Genomic DNA, 10098 nt, shown 5'->3' on the forward strand with positions numbered 1-10098 from the left:
CACCAACAATGCTGAATATGAAGCATGCCTCATCGGCCTACAAGCAGCCATCACACTTGGCATCAAGAGGCTGAGGGTCCACGGCGATTCCTCGCTCATCATCAATCAAGTGTCCGGATCATGGAAAATCCGATCCGACGACCTTAGCTCCCTACCGAGAAAAGATCAATCAAGAGGCCGAGTTCTTCGACCAAGTCGATTATTTCCACTTGCCGCGAGAGGAAAATCAATTTGCCGATGCCCTGGCAAAGCTTGCCGCACTCGTCAACATACCTGACGACATGACATCAATGCCCCTATGTGTCGAGAGAAGGAGCGAGCCAGCTCACGTTTGTGCCATCATCGACGATAAGGAAAGCCATGATGAACCTTGGTACCAAGCCATCCTCAACTACAAAACCAAAAATGAATACCCTCCCAACTCTGACCAAAGAGGACAAAGAGCCATCCGTTTACTTGCATCACAATTCGTGATAAACCAAAACCAACTATACAAAAGAACACCCCAAGGAATTTTCCTCCTTTGCATTGACCATCACAAAGCCAAAAAAGTCATGGGAGAGGTCCACGATGGAGAATGTGGCCCTCACATGAGCGCAATGATGCTTACCCGAAAAATCACACGGCTAGGTTAGTACTGGACCACCATGAAAGCTGATTGCCGTAACTACGTCAAGCATTGCCACAATTGCCAAATCTTCGCCAACATACAACACATACCACCATCCCTTTTATACACGATGACGTCACCATGGCCTTTCTCAACCTGAGGCATCGACATCATCGGGAAGGTCAACCCGATAGGCACCAAGGAGCACTGCTTTGTCCTCGTCGCCATCGACTACTTCACCAAATGGGTGGAAGCACAGTCATATGCAGTCTTGATCGCCAAACAAGTGGCCAAGTTCATATAAAACAACATCATCTGCCGGTATGAGGTACCCCATGAAATCATCAGCGATCGAGGCTCTCACTTCCGGCGGAAACTCAAGCTTTGCTGGACAAATACAAAATCAAACGACATCGATCATCCCCCTACCGTCCCCAAACCAACGGAGCGGTGGAGGCAGCTAACAAAACTCTTGTCACCATTATCAAGAAAATGCAAGATAACTACCTCGATTGGCCGAACAAACTCCCATTCGCACTCTGGGGATACCGAACCTCCATTCGAACACTGACGGGCGCCACGCCCTTCTACCTAGCATATGGTATGGAGTCAGTTCAACCGGTAGAGTTACAGGTCCCTTCTCTACGCATCCTACTGGAGAGGCAAGTCCCTGAGGCGGAATGGACCCGTCAAAGGTACGAGCAACTCACTCTTCTCGACGAGCGGCGACTCAACGCCTTGCACAACGTCCAGCTATACCAACGACGTATACAATGGGCATTCAACAAGAAGGTTAAACCCAGAAACATCCAGGAGGGCGACTTGGTCCTCAAGTCAGTTCGAGCAGCATTACCCGTCGATCCGAGGGGGAAATTCAAACCCAACTGGGCCGGGCCACACCTGGTCAAGAAAATACTTTCGGGGGGCGCAGTGAGACTGAGTGACCTAGATGGGGAGGACTTTACAAACCCGAGCAACCTAGACCAACCTAAGAAATACTACCCTTGAACCATGGTAACCAACAACCTAGCCTAGTTTTACAACTAGCAACCACATCAACCCCTTTTCAAATCAAGTTCCTAAACGTGTTCTGATTTGAAATTGCATGTTTTATCGAGTCTAAGCTACGGCACCTTGACCGTTTCAAAGGTCCTTTGATCTGTCAAAGGCAACATCCATTTGCACTAAAAAAAAACCCCTGAACTACGAGCATGGTTTGATTTCACCGCTTCAGGTGGATACGTAGGCAGTCCCTCTTATGCATGAGAGATACAACCACAAAACCCAATCAAATTTACAAAACATTTCGAACTACGATCATGGTTTGATTTCACCTCTTCAGGTGAATACGCAGGCAGTCCTTTCATACACAAGAAGGCTACAACCATTCCCACAATCAAAAACAACCATTCCCACAATAAAAAACAACCATCCCCACATACAAAACATCCCCATCAAAAGAAAAAAAGAAAAGGGAAAACCATTCCCTCTCTCACAAAAATACAAAATAAGCCTTTCTCCCTTCCCACAAAACTCCAGTTTCCCATGTGCAAATATTTAGGATAATTCGAATCGAATTGCCTTCACAAAATGGATGAAAGAAACAAGCGTTCAAAATTTTCGACACAAGCAATCCTCTTATTTAATTATTAATGAGAGGAATTACAATCTCAACAACAAATAAAGCTCGACGAGCCTAGAACTTGTCTAAGCTAAGGTGTCAACTAAAACACCTCACATAATAAAACTAGCACAAAACACACAATAACTAGTTAGTACAACATAATAAAAACTCACAACAATAATACAACATAATAATAAAACGGGTAATTGAGGTCTTCACTCTTCCATTCTATCCTTGCCTTTTCCCTCGGGGTACATCTTCCTCTTGTTCTTCTTGTTGGCCCGCCTAGCATGGATTTCCTCCTCGGAACGGATCCTCAACGGATCTAAGACGGCGACGGCCTCCGGTCTAGCACAAGACCCTATGTTCGACCCAAAACGAGCCAATGCACGGCTCACCATACTCTTGGGGCCGAAACTCCTCCTCTTTGGTGGTCTTATCACATCGGGGGTAGCTCCATCAACATACTCCTCAAAGAAGGCATGGTTGGCCTTGCCAACCTCTTGCTACTTCAAGTCGACAACCTCGTCCTTACGGAATTTCGACCTCTCTTAAAAGGACGGAGCACGTGACCACTTGACATAAGCGGGAGTCACCCATGTCGTGGCAACGGGGTTTGGTACCTCCCAAAGCGGCCGAGTGTCCCACCATCTTTCGAAGACCTCCACAAGCTCGGAGTTCCGGAAAACATTCTCTTGGACAAGAGTATCTTGGGCGGGCACCTTTTGTTGACGCCCCATTTGCCTCATGAGACTTTCGGGATAAATGAAGGAAACAACCTTCAAACCCACCACCATCAAAGAACGAGGACTAGCACCCGAAGCGGGCAACCCCGTGAAGGACCTCAAGTGCCACCACGGCACCACCCAACGGATGTGAGGACCACCCTCCTCCGCCAATCTTGCGGCGCAATAAGCCTCGGTGGAAGCAAAACTATCCGGGTACAACTTCTTCCTCATGGTAAGGTGACGGAAGGAATAAGAAGAAGGATTAACCGGAGGCTCTACATACCTTAGCCTCTCCAATAGCCACACTTGGAGGATCCTTAGGGATCCGAAAGAAGGGGCTTCTCCGCAAGAGCCTTCCTTGTCCAAAGCTTGGATGCTCTCTCTAAGCACCAACCATGATGGATCTCTACCATGCTCCATTTGCTCAATCACATGGATAAGGGTCATGCTACCATAACGTTTTGACCCCTCCTTCTTCAAGACATCAACAAAGAGGTACACATGGACAAGACAAAAGGCAAGAGCCCTTCTCCTAGCCACCTCCGAGAAATTAGCATCTAATCGGTTTGAAAAGATGTTGATGAGAGCCAACATATCCACACCATGTGGAGCAAGAAGGAAGTTAATTTGGCTTGTTGACAAGCCCAACATGGAACAAAATTTCTCCTTGTAGCACAACCGAGTCGGAGGAAGCACCGGAACACAACCCGGCCACCCACCAATGGCTCCAACTTCTTCGGCAAGAGGACAAAGCTCACCCTTCGGGAAGACGAAAACATGATGTTTCGAATCCCAAAACCGAGAACATGCTTCAAGAAATGAAGGTTGCACCTTGACTTGACGAAGCACCAACAATTGCCCAACTCCCATGCAAACGAGTTGATACTTTTCGGGAGGTGACAAATCCCGGCACCATTGTCGCAACCCATTCTCAAAAGCATCCATGAAATATTTTTGTGGAAGAAGAAGAGGTTTTGTAGAGATGATTTTGTGTCTCGGATGATGAAACAATGAAGCGCAAACGTCCCTATTTATACAAAAAGATCAGCGCGTTTTTTCAGAAAAGGAGGAAAGCCAGCTTCCATCGCCAGGAGGCTCGCGCCTCTTTTAGGCTTCCCCAGGATTCCCGCAGTTGACTTGTCTCTTTTAACTTGTGTTTTCTCCTGACACCTCAAACCTCCCGCCAGGAAGCTCGCGCCTCCTGGGGATGATTCAAGACATTTTGTGTTTCCTCACACTCACATTTCCTTGTTTTCGCGTTTTACGAAATCCGACACGGTTTCCATGACGCAGCTTTAAACATACGGATTTTTCTTTCTTTTTTAAGGGGGGAAGGGCTAGTCGCCCCGATCCGCGACGGATCGTTTCCATGTCAATCGAAATTCCGAAAATTTTTCGCTTTTTCGCAATTTTCCAATCAAAATCGGAAATTGTTAACACGACGTCAATTTTCCTCAAAATTCAAAGCACTCACAAATTCGAGTCTTGACCTCAAAAATCGAATCAAATACACTCGCAAAAATATTTTCTAAAATTCATCCTGCCGGTTTGAGTTTGATTTTTTCGAGTCACAAATCAATTTCAACATTCGATGCAATTTAATTGAAGACACGAGTTAATTGCTCAAATTTTCAAATCAATTTATTTTGAAAGTCCGAACGTGACAACTCGTCGCAAATTTTCAAAATTCATTTCAAACTTCAATTTTTAACTTCGAGTCATCTTGGTTAAATTTTGCTTTTTTTTTCAATCAAATGCTTTTACGCGTTTGTATTTATGAATACATACTATCTGTTGCCTGTTTTTCTACACTAACAATGCAGGAACTGATGCAAAAACAAAAGGAGAATTGATAGCCGACAACGCTCCTCCGAAACACAACACAAAAAGCCAAAAATCACAAAATAAACCACAATCCATAAACACATATATACAAACCACCTCACGCTCCTCAACGGCCCCCGCAGCCCCAACAGCCTGCTCAGGAGCTCTCTCCTCCTCAGTAACGTCCTTCACAACCACGGCGGGTGTGCTAGCCGGAGTACTAACCGGCCCCGCCCCGAACAACTCCTCTAGAGTCGCAGCAAGGGACCCGGTCTGTCCCGAACACTCTCTTACAAACAAAAAACGGCAGCCGAAATTTCGGCATTACTGACACGGCTATCGCAACCCTATCAAAGATAAAACCTAACGGTCTCAACTAAAACGTAGTAGAGGCAGTCGAGTATCAATTCCACAGGGAGGTAATGTAATTATAGCAGTCTAATTCTAATCCTATGGTAACAATTGGGGGTTTGTTTGAAATTGGTTCTAAACTACGAAGTTTGAAAGGAAGAGAAATAAAATAAGGAGCAGTAAAGACAATAAAATATGATTAGACTATCAAGAAGAGAGGGATATGTCGGGAATTCGGTTCACTACGGTAGTCCAATGACTCAGCTGTAAATGATTCAGACGAACTAGATGTGAGACGGATATTAAAAGGTCCTTTCGGTCCACTTTTTATCCTAAAATACCACTAACTTAACTTTCGTCCTCATTAGGGTAGTCCACTGTTTATAGCAGGCCTATTTAGTCCAATCTTTCGATCCATGATTAATTTTAGCCAGATTAAAGGGTGACATAGAAGCGTGCACTCAACTAGGTCGGAAATTACAGTTAAATTGCTATAGTGACAGAGTCTCGTAATTAATTCGCCTAATTAATTCACTACATCGTCACATTTCTACCGCAGATCCCCTAATCCCAACATGAAAGGGGTTTAGCTACTCATATTCTTAATTAAACTAACAGCAATTAAATTCCCAGCAGAAAACATAATGAATAAACAATAAATTGCAATAAGGAAAATTAGGGCAAAAGAAATAGTAGCACAAACAAGAAATTAAAGCAACCAAATGATTATTATTAATAAAGGAAGAGTAGGAATTACAATCAATGCGAATCCGGCGTAAAGAACAACTGAATCCGAGCAATAATAACCCCAAAATAAAGTAGCAGTGAAGAGGAATAAAAGTAACGTAGTAAAAGTTTTCTACTGTGAAAGATAGAGCAAAAGATGATCCTAATTAACCTAGTAAAGCGTGCTTAAATAGCAAACAAAATAAGTTTATGCGAAATAAAACATCACGCGGGCTAATTAAAGCCCAAACCCATAAAAACCACTCGATCGAGTGGATTAAAACCACTCGATCGACCAACTCTTGAGCAGAATCCACTCGACCGACCAAATAGTTACTCGATCGAGTGACTGGCCTTTCTACAAGCTAAGGATCGAGTGGAAAACCACTCGATCGACCAACAGGGGGTGTAGAAACCACTCGATCGACTGGTAAACAGCTCGATCGAGCACTTTTTCTTCATTTCAGCTCACGTCTTCACTTAAGTGCCTCGTAATACGTGCCACGACGCTTCCAAATGCAGTATCTCACTCTAGAACAATCCCGTCTCCTCTAAATGCATGCAAAAAGGACGAAAAAGGGTACGACTCCAGTACTCTTGCGTTCATTTCTACAAAATAGACAAAACGAACCAAAGTAGCCAATTCGGGGCAAAATACCATAAAAATAGTTTAAATATGCATGGAAATATGTGCTGAAATAGGCTAAAAAGACTATACATTAGGCACGTATCAAATCTCCCCAAACCGAACCTTTACTCGCCCTCGAGTAAACTCAAAACTAAACTAATGGAACGGAAATGATAACTCAGAGCTAGCTTAACTTGTCGACTTGAACCAATTTAATGCAACAAAAATTAACAGTTAAAGCTAAACAGTCAATACGCAAACGAATTATAAGCTGTTCAGAAATATAGTTGACCTATCGACCTTGCAAGACCAACAAAACTGGACTCTCACGTGGTCACTCTTCTCTCATGAAGCAAAGGGCAAATGTTATATGTAAAAGAGAGAAGAAAAGACAGTCACTCACCTAACTGCGACCTACATAGCATGCATGCAACAAAAATGAAAGATAATTCAGGCACTAATGCACAAATTCCAACCGATAATGTCCGTCACAGCCGAGGGTTTGCAAATAATATGGGAATAGTGAGGTTCAGGTGAGAAAAGGCAAAACAAGTTATGGAAATGTGGAGGTAAAAGCGTCAAGCTAGTTCCTAACAGGACCATAATGAAACCATCCAAATCTCAACTGACTAAAAGACTAAGTACAAGAGCCCTTCATTTGGCACAAAACTCACTAGACTCAAAACACAATCTCCTCAAAAAATATGGGATAGAACAGAGGAGTCAGACGGTCACAAACTTCCCTTTTTTAAACACCGTCTGAAACAACTAACTGAAACAAAGCAACCCCTTTTCTATTGTACGTCTTCAAACATCTTTTCAACTCAGACAAGAGGGGCACAACTGTTTTCACATTCTTACGTTCCAGCCTTCTCTTTTTTCATTTTTCATTTTTTTTCTCTTTCTCACGTTTTTCTCTTCTTCTTCTTTTTTTTTTTTTTTTTTTTTTTTTTTTTTTTTTTTTCCTTCTTCCTCTATACTTACGCCACAAGAAACACGGACCAAATTGCAAGGGAAAAATATACCGCAGAAGAACATACTAACTAGCTTGACTAGGCAGGCTTAGTTTGGGATGTAGCTAATGGGTCAAAAGGCAATTTTGGCTTATGTGGAGCTAAATGGGTGCAAAGTAGTAAGAAAGGGACATTTGCAAGACCCTCCCTGCATGTGACACCAACCACAAACCCGAATATGTGCATTTGACAAGAAATTGAATGTCATAAATGTGCAAATGAGATGAACATGCTATGCAAGGAGTACTACTCAAAATTCCTAATGAACTAGTCATGAATGTCACCAGTTTAAGGCTCTAAAACTCAGAATTTTTAAGTAGTTTGCCAATTTATAGGTCAAGTCTAAACAGTCAGCTATATTTGAACGGAAATTCGTAGACTATGCGTATGACAAGCTAAAAAAACTATCAATGAAAGTGCAAGGCTCAAGCAAAAGAGAAGTTATAGTGCATTATCATCATGGGAATCTACCGTACCGACTCAACCTATATGCAGAAATAAACGTGAAAAGAATTTTTTTTTGAATTTTTGAAATGTTCTAATTTTTTTGGATTTTTGATGTAAAATAAAGAACAATGCAAGCTGAGAAGTAAACGTGAATGCAAAACAAATGCAGATGCAGACGCAAAAGGATGCAATACCCTCCCCAAACCAAAACGGACAATGCCCTCGTTGTCCTCCAGCATACACCAGCAGAAATATGGGGGATCGGGAATATAAAACCTATAAATAAACTAAAAACAATTAATAAAGGAGACAAAAATAAAAGAGTAAGAGATACATACAAAATACGAACTTCCCCAAACCAGCCAGAAAACTGGGGAAGTGAGTAGACCAGTAGCTACTCATCGTCTTCGTCGTCGTCGCCATCTCCCTCACCCTGGTACTCCGGGTCTCTCTCCTCCTCTCTCTCCTCCTCCGCTCCTCAGCGCGAGCTCTCTCCACCGCCACCTCTGGGTCCCCGCTCTCCTCCTCGTCCTCGACACGGTACCCCTCACCGGGCACCAGGAAGAAGGAAGGGTGTGGCCAACCCTCGGGGATCGGCCTCGTGTCTCCGCAAGTGGTACTCGTACGAGAGGGTGTAGGGTCAAAGCTAAGTCTCTCTCCATACGAGCCTCGACGCCGCAAGCTCAATCAACGTATCAGAATCGCGCCCCCTTGGTCTGGACCGCGTGGTGCTACAAAGGGAGGAGGTGGTCTAAAAGTAGCCGGAAAGACCGGCTCAGTCTGAGTCTGGGTCTGGTCGGTGGCAGGTGGAGCAGGAGTAGGGGTAGTAGTAATAGTGGGAGTAGGGGTCGGATCGGGAGTAGCCGTGGAAGGCTGGGTACTCCCTGCAGGTGTAGACCCCTCTCCAGTCTCAACTCGCCGCTTCTTGGCGGCAGGTGCATCAGGAGATGGTCGAAGTGGAAGGTGAAGTAGAGGCAAGGTAGGCAGACGGTGGCCCTTTACCACTGTAGGTAAGGGCTCAAGACGGGGGAGACTGTCGCAGGGTAAGTCGACAGACAAGGAGCCGTCAATCTTCCAAGTCTTGTGGTCTGGGGTCAGCCAATGCTGAGAGAGCATGGCATCCGGACTCGCAACCTCTCTCCCGTGAGGTACCGTAGGTCACGTGGCCAGGGTGGGGAAAAGGCGATGGGCAAGAATGGTGGCTATGCCACCGCAGGCAATGGTTCCCGTCTCCTTCTTCCCCTGGTCGTGGAGGTACTGGGCGGTGAGGTAGGCAATGTTGAAGGTAAAAGGACTCTCACAGTCGACATTCAGGTAACCGCCCAGGATGGAGAGCTCGCGGTTCGTGATGTTGTTCGGCTCCTTTCGGCCGAAAATAGAGCTCCCCATGAGTCTGAGAAAACAACGGACGGGGGGATGATGGACCTGGTGGAGCTTTCGCTCCTGGAAACGGGTCTGGGCCAAGCATCGCCAAACCTGTTTGTAAACCTTCCTCGAGTCTGATTTCACGCCCGAGGAGGTGAGGTCAAGTAAACTACCAAACTCTGCCAGAGGCATATGAAAGGTCCGGTTAAATAACCGGAAGGATATCGAACGACGTCGGGGTCGGTCTCGTGTGCGTCCTGGGGAGAAGGTAAAAGAGCTGAGAAACTCGAGACTCAGCTCTAAGAAGGTGTGGCCCCTCATGGTAATGAGGCCGGGCATCCCCGTGACCCGTAGCAAGGTACAGACTGACTCGTAGATACCGAGTTTCTCTAATGCCGATTTGTCTAAAAATCGGGAAGGCATATGTTCACACTTCAGCAGGTTATAAAATTTATCGCGGTGTAAAGCATTGACGAATAATACCTGCGGGTAGTCCGGGTGAGAGTCGAGGGAAGTGTCCCCTCGAACTCTGACTGTCTCAGAAGTAGAAGCGGAAGCAGCAGCTGTGGAAGTGACTGGGGCTGGAGTAGAGGCAACAGGAGCTGGCGTAGCTCTAGACCGTCTACGACCCCGACCTCCATCTCTGGAACGCAAGGCAGCGGCCCGCTCTCGGATTGTGTAAGGGACTAAAGCAGCTCTGAAGGCAGCTGTAACCGCAGGTGAGTCCGTCATAGGTGCAGAAGTGGAGGCTGGTGTACACGTGGTGGCTGCTGTGGTCACCA

The sequence above is a fragment of the Silene latifolia genome, unplaced genomic scaffold, assembly GCF_048544455.1.
Source record: "Silene latifolia isolate original U9 population unplaced genomic scaffold, ASM4854445v1 scaffold_149, whole genome shotgun sequence".
Taxonomy (NCBI): domain Eukaryota; kingdom Viridiplantae; phylum Streptophyta; class Magnoliopsida; order Caryophyllales; family Caryophyllaceae; genus Silene; species Silene latifolia.